Source organism: Mus musculus, chromosome 1 (assembly GCF_000001635.26).
Source record: "Mus musculus strain C57BL/6J chromosome 1, GRCm38.p6 C57BL/6J".
In the NCBI taxonomy this organism is placed as follows: Eukaryota; Metazoa; Chordata; class Mammalia; order Rodentia; family Muridae; genus Mus; species Mus musculus.
The window spans coordinates 76015015-76028151 of NC_000067.6; the positions used below are offsets into that span (position 1 = coordinate 76015015).

Sequence of the window (13137 nt, forward strand, 5' to 3'; positions counted from 1 at the left end):
CGTAATTTTGCTACTGACATGAATCGTAATATAAATATTTTTGAAGATAGAGGTTGCCACAGGTTGATGATGGCCATTCTGGAAGTTCCTGATGAAAACGCTGTGATGATTTTAATTGCCATTTACTGAGCACTGTCCCTTTAACAATGTGAGCAGATGTAGATTGCATTATTCCACAAGTGCCTCATAGAGAAACTGAGGCCCAGGGTTATTCTGTAACATGCCTAACAAGAAGGAGGCTGGAGTAGTCTGCAAACTCATGTCTTCATACTTAGATGTTTCAACACACTGTAATACTGCTCACCCTGCCTCTCTGGAGAACCAGCCCTGTGTTCATAATGCCAACTGGGTAGAGACTGGAGGAGGGTCAGAGCAGCAGGCTGGAAACATTGCTAGAGTACATGTTATCATTTATTAAGCACAGCCTTCCTCTGGAAATCAATTCTCTCTTCTATTTGTAAAGCATGACTGGAAGCGTCTCAGTGGTAGAGCAAGCCTTTAATTCACAGAATATTTGCTCTGCCCTTCTGACACATTCCGAGATATTCTTCAAGTCAGGGTTGGGGGAGTTGGGTAGTATCTCTATAAACAAATGTTATTTGGGGACCTTCCTACAGTGGAACTCATTATTCTGGGAAGTGGGGCAGGGTACCATGGGATCTCGTCCTCCTCAGGCTTTCAGATGGGTTGGGGAAATGGAAAATAGATACATAAAAGACAACAATGCAGGTTGAGTTTGCTGAGAGCCCAAGGACTTTTGCCAATAATAAGTGTTAGTGGATCTCCGGGAGATAGATAGGTTTTGAGTAGTTGCTAATATCCTGGCCCCAGTCCTGGGTGATTTCATGTTATCACATCCATCCTAGAGGAATTCGGTCGGCAGTGGGAGGAATTGCCGAGGATTGGGATGGCCAACAAGTCAGAGAGGAGGTAAGGCTTGAGCTGGGTTGAATTATGAGGTGATATTTTTCAACAGTAATGAAAGCTGGCTGGGCTGAAACCCGGAGCATAATTTCTCACTGGCTGGCTGCTCCAGATAGCAATAGCTTCAGTGCCCTTCAGAATGGAATTTTTCTCAGCCAGGGAAGATGTGTGAGGTGTGCCTGGCAGGTAAGGAGCCTTCCATTTGCCTTCCATCCATCGCTCTAATTAAGCATACTATGCTTTCCTTCTGAGCTCTTCCAAGTCTCCAGAAGTTCTGAGACATTAAGGTAGCGGCTTAAATGACAGCTTGCAGAGGGGAAATTATGCAGGCATGGAGAGGAGAATCTTTGAAGTCCCTTTCACATCGGGGATGAGGAGGGAGGTAAGGAATGGGGTTGGGTTAGAGCACTGAAGAAAGCATTTTGAGACATACTTATTTTTTTTATTGTGTGCGTATGATTATACATATGATGTTTGTATGATACGTGTGATGTGTATATGATATGTGTATTGTGATGTATACACATGCATAATGTATATATGTGGGTGGTATGTATACTTGCTCACATACATGCATGTGTACACTTGCCACTAAGTATATGTGGAGATCAAGGACGTTCTTGATTGTTGGTCCTTGCCTTCTACTTTCTTTGAATCAAGAAGCCCCCATTTTGTTGTTTTGTCGTCATATACAGCAGACTAGCTTCCCCTTAAGCTTTGGGGGATTCTCCTGTCTCTCATCTCCTGTCTCCACAAAGGATCACTGAGATTACAGATATGTGCTACCATGTTGTCTTTTCCACAGGTTCTGGGCAGTCACACTGGGGTCTTCACGCTCACATTTGGTGTCCAGGTTTCGTTTCCGTTTCTGTGACAAACCACGAAGACAAAAGGCAATTTTCTGAAGAAAGGGTTTCTTTTAACTCACAATTCCAGGTTCTAAGTCACCATAGCCATGAAGTCAGAGCAGCAGGAACTTGAAACAGCTTCTCACGTCACACTCACAGCTAAGAGCAGAGGGGAGGAATGAAGAGCGCTCGTGTTTAGCTCACTTTCTCCAGTCCTCCGTAGGCCGGGACTCAAGCTTAGGGGACGACACCACCAGTAGTGGTCTGCTTCTCCCCACCTCAGGTAACAATCAAAACAATCCGCCACAGGCATGCTCATGTGCCAAACTGATCCAGACAATCCTTCATTGAGCCTTTCTTCCCCACTGACTTTAGATTACACCAAGTTGTCGATTAAAGCCAATCATGACACAGGACAAGTGCTCTGCTCACTGAGCCGTATTCCTCTAGCCCCCTTCTTATTTGAGCCCTCTTCTGTAGAGGGACTCTTTGTGCAATGTGTGGATGGTTTACCTGTCAATAAAAGGCTGTTGGCCTATGAAATTGGGCAGGAAATAGGGAGGTGGAAAATCTGGTATAGAGAGAGGATTTCAGGGAATAGAGTCAGAGGCGTGAAAGGATTCAACCCGGAACTCTGAGGAGAGGTAGCAAGTCATGTGGCACTCATAGAATGGAATAAATGGGTAATGGGGTTATAAGCTAGTTAGTTGACAGGTTCGAGCTTTTGGCCTAAGTCTTTATTCATATATAACTCAGGCTCAGGGTTGTTATTTTGTGCTCTTGGACATTGGTGAAAAGGTATGCGGTTAACACTTACCTATGTAATTGCTGTTGCTTTGTTTCTTCAACAGACTCTGAGGTCCTTTACGGCAGAAGGCTCCTGGTCTAGTATTCTTCCAGGAGTTAGAGAATAACAGAAAATGTAGATAGACTTAAATCATCCATGTGCATTATTTTATTTAGTCCTTAAAATGATGCAAGTACCTTTTCCTGATGAAGAAGCTGATGTCTGAAGGACCTGCTGCTGCTGGTACTGCTTAAAAGAAGAAAGGATGAAGGGTTGAGGGCTATCAACTTTTAATTTTTAAAAAAGTTTTTTTTTGGTAGCAATTTTATTGGGATATAACTCATACACCTCAAAATTCACCTATTTATAATTTATAATGGGTCAGTGGTTTGTAGTATACCCAGCTGAGCAACAACCATCAGAAGGATTGGAGACCATTTTCACCTGTGCCAAAGCAGCTCCATGCCCTTTGGTAACCACTTCCCTGTCCACTCAACTTGTCCCTTCCTCTCATCCCTAGAAAACTATGAATTTCCTTTCTGCCTGTGGCAATTTGCTATTTCATGTGAATGGAATTATAAAATATGTAGTCTTCTGTGAGCAGCCTCTTACACTCACCATGTTTTCAAGGCTCCTGTGTGTTGTAGTGTGTGTTCCTAGTCATGACTACACATTCCATTTTATGGATGAATCACATTTTATTTATTCATTCATCTGCTGATGGACATTTGTTCATATTGTTACCACTTTTTGTATCTATTATGAATAAGGTTTTATGGACATATATATGTGTTTTGTGTGGACGTGTGCTTTCATTTCTCTCAGCTACATATACAAGAGGGGACTTACTGGATTCTATAGTAATTGAGTGTTCCGATGTGGCTGCATCATTGGGCATTTCTACCAGCATAGAAACATGTCTATGTTAATCTCTTACAAGACAGTTTATATGTTGCCTGCACACACACACACACACACACACACACACACACACACACACACAGGCACTCACACACGTGCACATACAGGCGTACAAGCAGTGCACACAGACAGACAGACAATTCATACAGTTTTGAAAAAAAGCTCGGTTTTAGAAGCTCACCACTTACCAGCTTGGAGGCACCAATGGAGCTAAGTGCTGCAGAGCTAATAAAGGAGCTGCCATGTGTGTGCCACTTTATTCCTGGAGGCATTAGGGGGATTTTCTGCTTATTTCTAGCTCCAAGTGGCTGCTAGCAGGACACGAGCAGGTGTGGCAATCACCCAGGATTGTCTCTTATCCTGAAAAGCCATTGACATTTGCAGAAAGACTGCACATAGAAGGAGACACATTATAATATCTATGCATATGTCATGTTGATCTCTTGAAAAGTTACGTATTCTCGGCATCAAGTTTGTTGCCACTTGATTGCAAGTGACATAAACCTCAAGGCCATTCTTTCAAAATGAAATAAGGAAGGGAAACAGAGAGAGTAAGAGTAATTCTTTCCTTCCCCGCTTGCCACACATTGCTGAAAGAGGCCCAAAAGGTGATTTTGAAGGAGGTGCACTTGAATAAGCCTTGAGACTTTCTGTCTGGGTAGAAGAGCTTTTGCTGCGTGTTTGTTCTAAGTGCACTGGGAAGAAGATATAAGAGCATAAGCCATGGTCTCTGCCCTCCGGGAAAGTCGACCCTGGGCTGTTAAAGAATAACTCGGTGCTAACCTGTGCGCACACAGGGGTCAAGAGAAGGCCGAGGTGGAGTGTGCTGGAGTGTGGCTAAGTAAGCTTTCACAGGAAGCGAGGCCGACATTAAAGTCAACTGTGGAGCTGAGTCAAGCCAAAAGATTTCCGATTGTTATTTCAGGTCGGACCAGTGACATCAACATGGTAAAAGGTATAGGTGTTAGGACGTCTGGGGACAGATGAGCCATTGATAAAATACAGGCTAGGCAGAAAGCATATTCAGAAACTGTAGTGATGGAAGGTTGGAAGCTGGGTAGATGCTCTCCTGCAGGAAGGGACAGAGAGTTTGAAGTCAAGGATCTTTCTTTTAGTTCAGCTACCATTAAGCTCTGGTTATTGGCTGTATGACTTGGGGCGTCTGTGTCTTCATCCATATACTGTGGAGGCAGGGCTCAACCTGGTTACTAAAACTTCCCCTATTACATGTCTCCCCAAGTGTTTAATATACAGAGCCTTGGATCTGACTCTTGAAGGTCATGTATTGTAGGCATCCTATGATTCATGCTTTTCAACTAATGTTCCTAGAACAGCTGTGCACATGGCAACCCAATATAAAAACCATAAACATACTTAAGACTTTATGAGATTGTGTGTATGTGATTTTTTTTTAAAGTGTGACTTAATTGTGCAGTTCTCAAGCAAGAAATTTGTAGACAGCAACGTTATGTTGTTGTGTCAAAAGGTTGGGCATACCTGGGTGGGGTCTACGAGTCCTAGGCATTTGGTTACCTATTGGAATCATCTGGGAGAAAATTTTCAAACCAATGACTCATAATTTTCATCCTAGAAATGCAACTGCATCGTTTATTGTCTTGAATCTGAAATGTCCCCCCGATGCTTATTCTCAAACTTGTGGCGCCATTTTGAAGACCAATATGTTTTGGGGAAGCAGAAAGACTAGCTGGAGAAATAGGCCATTAGGGGGATGCCTTTGTAGGTTTACAGCCCCTTGGTATGGCTGTCTTTTATTAGATATCTGACTCGGACATCACATCCACAACCTCTGCCTCGTGCTTCCTCACCATGAAGTTCTCTGTCATGCTCGGCTGCAACCTCCTGAGCCTGGGAACCAAAACAAAGCTTTGCTCCTTGAAGCTGCTTCTTGCATGTGTTTTGGTCACAGTAATGAGAAAGTAACTAACACGTGTGGGCATTAGGTGACCTGGTGGATACCCAGGTCATCCAGATGGAAAATTGCCCATCTCTGGAGAGCATGGCACTGTGGGTTGATTAGGAGCCTTTAGAGGCTGAAAAGGATTGAAACGGTCTCTGTAACTGGAGCTTTCAAGGCTTCATGTCTGTGAAAGGCACGTGGAGATCAGATAGAGGTACATCTTCCAGGCTGTACTGCACAATTTATAAGTGGCAGGAGAGAAGATGTCCGAGCACAGGTGTCACTGAAGGCGTGTCACCTGTGTACATCTCATTGTTTTGAAGCACGAGGCCCACCAGCAAGGAAATAAAGGTCGCTGTCAGCTAGAAAGGGTGACAGTGTTGCCAGTTCCTCTGTGTGACAGGACCTAGCATCTATGCCCAGTAAAGACATAGGAGGTCGATGGGGAGAGGACACAACAGCCTGGAGGTGGCAGGAGAGTGTGACATAGACTTCACCTGCATTATTAACTGAAGGATGGGCCCTACCAGAGGACCAGAAAAGTACAAGTGAGTCGGATATTAGATTATATTTTAAAGGACATCCATTTTCAAGTATCCTTTAATTTTCTGATAATTCTAGGTGTATCTCTGCTGATCGGTGGATAGATCCAGCAGCCCTCTAACAGTTGCTGATACACCTTTTGACAAGGAAGGTGGAAACTCTAGGTTAGAATCCCAAATACTGATTCTGTTGCTCAAATGTAGCCGTGGGGTGTTCTGATTATTAAGTCTGTCTGGTTCCTAATTTCCAGAGGTCTGATATGAGAGAATGGAGACCTTCTATTTCCAACAGTTGGTATCGCTTGTCACCCACAAGGCTGACGCAGAGTTGGCTTCTTTAGTGAATTTGGCTAGAACTCTGAGCTTGTTTAAAGGGAGAGGTTAATAATAGCACCGGTGGGAAAGAGAGGCAGAAAGGAAATTACATTTTGAAGGGGTATATAAATAAATGACCTTCAGGAAACAGTGGTGGGCCCTTCCAAGATTGAGGGCAGGATTTAGAAGTCCCGCTCCAGGTCCTCACCTCTGTAGGCTCTCCCGTCTCTCACATACAGCCGCAGGGCTCTCCACCAGATAATCCAGGGCTGAAATGTGAAGTTTGTCCATAGCAGTGCCACCAAAACAAAGGTCGTCCTCAGGAGCTTGACCAGGTCTTATTGCATGCCAGCAGGGATGCCCCATCCTGTCTTCCATGCCAGCAGGGATGCCCCAACCTGTCTCCCATAAGCTGGGGGAACCTATGGGCAGATCCCTGGAGCAAATCTTGGCATCATTCCTGGGGGAGCACCAGCCTCAGAGTTTCCAAAAGAGACTTGCAGACTAAGAAGGTTGTAAAGAATGCGGGCCTTGCAGACTAGATCACCAGAATCTTTCAAGGGGAAACAAAAGAAAACAAAACAAAAACAAACCCAAAGCTCTAACCCCATCCCCCCCAAACACAACCAAAAACCAAACCAAACCAAACCCAAATTCACTAAAGTAAAAAGAAACCAAGTAGCTTAGTGGTTGGTTGAGTCACCCTGTGTATTTATTTATTGACTTTATTTATTTTGTCTTTGTCCTTCTTAAAAATGTTTTATGAGGAAAGAAATAATGAGTCTTGCTTGAGGAGCACTCGTTACTGCTGTATCAATGTGTCACAGGACAAGCACTGAAAAACGCCCCTCGTTACCTCCCTACCATGACAACAGAAAATGATCCTAAAGTAAAAAATATAGACAAATAAGAACAATAACTTAGTATTAGAAAATCTTGGTTTCTAGGTCAGTTTTACTATAGATGTGACTGTGGTGTGTGTGTGTGTGTGTTTGTGCATGTGAAAGGAGGAGGTTAATGTAGATGTTTTTTTCTATCGGTGCTCACCTTAGATTTTAAGGCAGGGTGTCTCACAGAATCTATAGCACATTATTTTGGCCAGACCAGCTTGCGAACCAGCCCCCAAGATCTGCTGGATTCTGTTTGATCTCCTCCTCAACTGGAGCTGGGGTTGCAACCCTTGCCACCGTGCCTGGCTTGGGCCTGGCTTGGGCCTGGCTTGGGCCTGGCTTGGGCCTGGGTGCGGAGAATCTGGATTCAGGTTCTCAGGCTTTGGAGAGAAGTTTTGATCTAATGTGTGATTTTCAGAAAGTAGCATGTAAACGTCACATGGGGAGCTTGGATAAAAATGGAGACCCTTGGGCAGCTCTAGTTTCTGCCGTAACATTGGTTTCTACATAGCATCCGGGAACCTGAATTTAAGCAAGCCTACCTGACTGGCCTGAGGACAGAGCCATCCAGAGTTCCCGTACTAAGGGAAGGTGAGTGATGCAGGCTCTTGCCAGGGCCAACCTAAGCATCCTGGCACAGACAACCTGCCCTTTCCTCCCCTCAGTTATCACTCGGGCTTCCAATGAATACATGTCACAGGCAGTCCAGATGTCATCAATGACTTGGACTGCCCTTAGTCACCTAAGGGCACAGGTTGTAGTAGCTTATTAAAATCTGTCTTAGAATCTAGATTTTTTTCCCACTTTGTATAATTGAACAGGTTGCTAACCTGTCAACTTCCTCACCATTAAAATGGCAGCGGACACACAGGTTAGCCCTGTTGTTTCCTATAAAAATCTCTGGGCTATGCTAAGCCTTGAATGAAAATGAGCTCTCATCGGTATGATAGCTGTTGAGATGAAGGAAAGGGGAGATGGAGGAGATGAGTTCACACAGAGCCCGAAGAAGGAAAATAGCAAGTGTCTGTGATGCCGTCAAGGTGTTGGAGCCTTGTGCACTGTTTGTGTGACTGTCAAATGGCGATGCTGCTGTGGAGAACAGTTTTATGCATGGCTAAGGAGAAAAGTTTTCCCATGATAGCTCCCATGATTCCCTGCTTCCCTGTGTGGCAGTGACAGGGTGGTGTTCTGTGGAGTGGGGCCCAAACTTAGAGTCTCACTGAGAGAGAAGAGCAATCCTTACTACCATGCCACAGAGGTAAACTCATTGTCAAGTTTCTGGGCTCCTGGTAATGTTGTGGACCACAGAATCGAATGTTCCATCCACTGGTGGGGGTCCTGGGTCATTCTCAATGCACCTTTTCCTGGGTGGCCCCCAGGGTTTGAAGATGTTGGCTGTTGCCTCATGGAAATGGTTTCATAGGGATAATTGACACACAGGGACCATTGCTTCTAGAAGGCTAGTTCTCTATGCCAGAGCTTTGCTTGGGGTTCCAGTGGGTTATTTATTTATTTTTCTAACGCCTACTAAAGTTGGTGCATAAATAATGCAGGCATGAAGTATATGAAACAAACCTTCCTTTCTCCTGTTTGAAAGGCTCTGAAGGCTGGCTTTCAGAGGTGATGGGCCTTCCTCTCCATGACCGTGTATGAGTCTCTGGGCCTGAATCGAGTCCTTTTGAGTGCTTAACAATGTTTTGTTTCAGTGGTAACCTGCTGACCAGGAAATATGGGTTAAACATAGAGAGTAAAGTAGGTGAGGTTTTCCTCTACAGAGGAAGAAAACCCGAGGCAGCCGGGCTAGAGACCGAGACCTCGTGGCATCGTGCCAGAGGAGGGAGCCCACGGCAGTCTAACTTTGCCTACCTGTCTCTTACTTTGCATTTTGTTTTCTTCTTCTTGAACTTTCTGCTTCTAGAAAAGGATGGGGAGGAGGAAAGAGAGCAAATATAAATGTACAGTAAATAATTGTCTTTTAAAAAATAAAATATCTGGGGCTGGAGAGCTTGGAGAGATGGCTCAGTGGCAAGTGTGTGTGTGTGTGTGTGTGTGTGTGTGTGTGTGTGTGTGTACTGTGTGTGTGCTACAGAGAACACGAGTTCAGTTCTTAGCAACTACACTGAGTGGCTTACAACTTCCCGCCATTCTACTTCTAGGGGATCCAACACCCCCTGCTGAACTGCTGTGGCATCCCCTATCATGTGTGCCCAGACCCTACCTTTTGCCTCACATACTTATATACGCATTTTAAAAAAATAAATCTTAAAATTAAAATCTCTAATTTTTAAATCACATTTGGATTTTGAAAAGCCATCTTCAGCCTTAGAATTCAACTTCATAAATATCTCACAACCAGGAGGAGGGTGACTAAACACCAGGAAGGGTGGTGTTCCATTGAGGATACAAGTTGTGACAATGCACAGACAAGCCAGAGAGTCACCCCCTCACGCCTGTGTTGCTTAGTCCTCTGGCCACCAGAGTATACTTTCTCTGATTTCTGGGGCTCCAATCCTTTCTTTCAGCTCACTGTGCCCCCAACATGAATCCACGAAGAGGCCCCCACCCTGTGTTACCAAACAAACCTAACCTCCGATGCAGGGGACTGATTCACTGATTCAGAGCTCCGGCAGCAGCCAATAATAACAATGTTCTGACATGCTCTAGCTTTGCCTCATAGGCTCCTGGCTTGCTCTCCCCACCTGCCTTTAATTTTTTTCCTTTACCACAAACCAATAGAGATATGCATCAAAGACTTATCAGATAAGTGTGCTGAACAGAACTGAAGTGTTCAGACCATCCAATTTAGCAAATTCTAAATAGCTACCTTCAACTGAGTTCAAAGAATATCATTGTTCCTAAGTTCCTTTAAAAAAAAAAAGTTCCCTTGGTTTAACTGAATCAAGACAGCTACTCCAAGAGAATGTTACAAAGTATTTTTTTTCTAAACATGAAAAATATGCAAGAAAAACGAAAGCTTACAGAACATTTTTAAAGCGGTAATTTCACTTTTCACAAAGGTTTATGGTTGGTCCATATGGTGATGTCATTGAAATATCCTGGGTTTAAACGTAAAGTACTTTAATGACTAGCTAGGGAAAGGAAAACTTTCTTTCCCAAGCAGGCAGCCATAGAGAGCCTTCTGCTTGATAGCCTTGATTACAATGCTCCTTTGTTAACAGATTGTAAGTTTGCCCTGAGGGCTGGTGAGACACTTAAAAGGTGAGAAGATTGTCCTGGACCATGGAGGTTGCTCCCCTCCAAGAAAGACTGAAAAGAAAACATAAAACCAGCCTGAAACTTTACTATTTGTCTTTCTGTGTCTGTTTGCCTTGAGAAGTCTGACAAAAATCAACATTCGTGTGGAGATCCTGTCAGCCCAAGCTTTCCTCTGGCACGGTTGAATTTCCCACTCCACTGGAAAAGATTATTCACCCTTGTTGCTTGGAAACCTTTCTCATATGAGAAAACACCATTGCCTTTGGGTGTGTCCCTGCCTGCTTAAAGCAAGTTATGGGATTCACTGGACTTCACGTGGGATATCAAGGGAAAAAGATCTACTTTGGGATATCTAAATGATATTGTCTGGTGTCACAGTGTTCATATTAGATAAGTGATCAGATCGGTCCTTCTCATGGACGAGTGTGATTAGTGATGTTTGGGGGCTCTACTACACCAGAGAATGAAATGTGATATATGACACAATAAAATAGAATATAAAGTAATATTACATCGTATGAGTTGGAGGTGACCTACCCAGTCAGTGGATGCAGTTAGTTTTCTCGTTGTGGTGTGACAAAATACCAGAGAGAAACAGCTCTAAGGAAGGAAGGTTTATCTTGGCTCATGCTTTCAAAGTTCTTGTCCATTGTGGTTTTGGAAGGCGTGGTGGTGGTGCAGTTGAAGCATGTACTGAGAGTTCTCTATCATAGTCAAGCAGGAATCTGAGAATCAGTGGGAGACCCAGGGGCAGATAGAACTGTCAAAACCCCACTGACCTAATTCTGATAGTTTCACACCGGCTAAAGGCTCCAAAATTTCAAGAGCCAGAAACTCAGCGGTCAAACCATGAACCTCATTGTGGATATTTCCTATTCAAACTATAACTACTGGGACTGGAATCCAGAGCTGTTTCTACACCAGTAGACTCTCCATTGTTCCCCAATACTTTGTTGTTTCATGAGTAGGAGCTTTGTAAATTTGTTGAGATTCATCATAAGACACCTTGACTCTGTGGGCTCAATTCTCTTTTTCCTGATATAGTTCTGTGTCCCCTTCTAAACCGTTATTGTAGTTAGAAGGGACAAAGAATGGAATGGAATGCCAACAGTAGTGGAAGGTGTTGGATTAAAAAGTGGTTGAAGGGTTGAGGGGTTATCTCAATGGTTAAGGTGCTACCTATGTGGTCAGGAAGGCAGACATTTACTCTGTAGGTATAACTCAAGATGCAACCCACTTGAGAAAAGCCTGCATGGTAGGATAAGCTTGTATTCCCAGCTCTGAGAAACAGAGGCCAGGCACTGCCTAAGACTCTTTGGCTTGCTAACTTCACTTACTTGGCATGTTCTCTTACAGTCCAGTGAAAGACCCTGTCACAAAATAAAGTGCTGGTCATTACCACATTCCCAATGGACCTGCAACCTCCAAATGCAAATGTACACATATGCATGTACCTCCCCCTCCCTGTGAAAACACACTCACACACACCAAAGGAGATGCGTGAACAAGCTAGAGGAGTCTGGGAAATAGCTAAGCCAGGTAGGACAGATCTAACTCTATCCAAAGGCAGGGGGATAAAGAGTCTAGTCACTGTTCTCTCCCTGACCCGACCCACATGAGCACTGCTTGCCAAATGTTTCTTCCAGACTTTATCTCCATTTCTCCCCATCATGGATGGATGTTTTCATTCCCGTTATACCCGAGAAAGTTCCAGAAAAGTACATTTCCAGAACATATACAGAGCAAGTTGGGTTAAATAGTATCTAGATTGGCCCCAGAACAGACATTCTCATTGGCGGGTCTTATTTAATGATGTAATCCTAGGGAAGAGTGCAGGACTTTAATCATCAGACAGATAGGAGCTAAATCCTGCCTTGACAGCTGTTTAGCCAAGGGAAAATTTCTAAATCACCCTCGGCTTTACTTCTCAAACCAGCAACGGGAGTAATAGTAGTGTATGCCTCTTGGGTTAATGAGGTATAAAGAAGATAACGTTGATAACGGAGTTACCGGAGTGCTTGGCACAGAGCCAGGGTTCCCCAAGTGATTGGCATCATCACTATCAAGCTGTAGTGTGTGTCAGGGCTGGACACATGATGCTCACAAAGTTATAGGCTCTCAAAGAGTAACCCAGGATGGCCCCTGAATTTATTGAGAGCATAGTTGTAAGTATTGGGGGAAATTTTATTTACTTAAATGACTTTATTTTGAAGGAACCGGACATAAGCAGAGTCCAGGCCATGCCAGGTTTGTACCCATGAGCCTGGCCTCAGGATGCCATACTGGTGTCCAGGAGGTACCTCTAAAAGGGCTCCAGGTTCTGCTGTTGCTTAAAAATAAATTGAGGAGAAACATGGTTTCAGAAGCAGAGACATTTCATTAGGGAAAGATGTACTTCCGAGACCGGAAGTGAGCTGGAGGAAGAGCAGTCCAATCAGGATTTGGGCTTTCATGTCTCATTGGTTGGGCATCTCCATGCATGCTCCGCTGTTATATGCAGCTCTACCTACGTCATGAGTCATATGTCTCATTAGCATGTTAAATTTCGGTGGGTGTGAACCTTAGCATCAGAATGAGCCACAGGCTACCACTATGGAACACAGCTGTACCTGAACCAATGTCACCAGCAAGTTTTAGTCATCCTAGGGGTGGGGTAGATGTGGGGTGTTGGGAGGTGGTTCTAACCTTCTCCTTTGCTAATTTTTCATATGCTGATTTTGCTAGACTTTGTATCCATCTTTCTGGGTACCACTCTCCACTGTGTTTGTCTGCCTCT

At 44.1% G+C, this 13137-nt stretch overlaps 2 long non-coding RNA genes across 3 annotated transcripts in view; one reads left to right on the plus strand and one right to left on the minus strand.

Moving 5' to 3' along the window:
- The window catches only part of Gm32622, a 157611-nt gene that overhangs the window by 78283 nt on the left and 66191 nt on the right, over positions 1 to 13137 (plus strand). The gene's annotated exons all lie outside the window — the stretch shown is intronic.
- Gm29065 lies at positions 470 to 4229 on the minus strand. The gene is made up of 4 exons (XR_373553.3): positions 3669 to 4229; positions 2757 to 2805; positions 2590 to 2665; positions 470 to 1931 (listed from the first exon to the last, which is right to left on the minus strand). It is a non-coding gene; the product is annotated as a predicted gene 29065 (long non-coding RNA).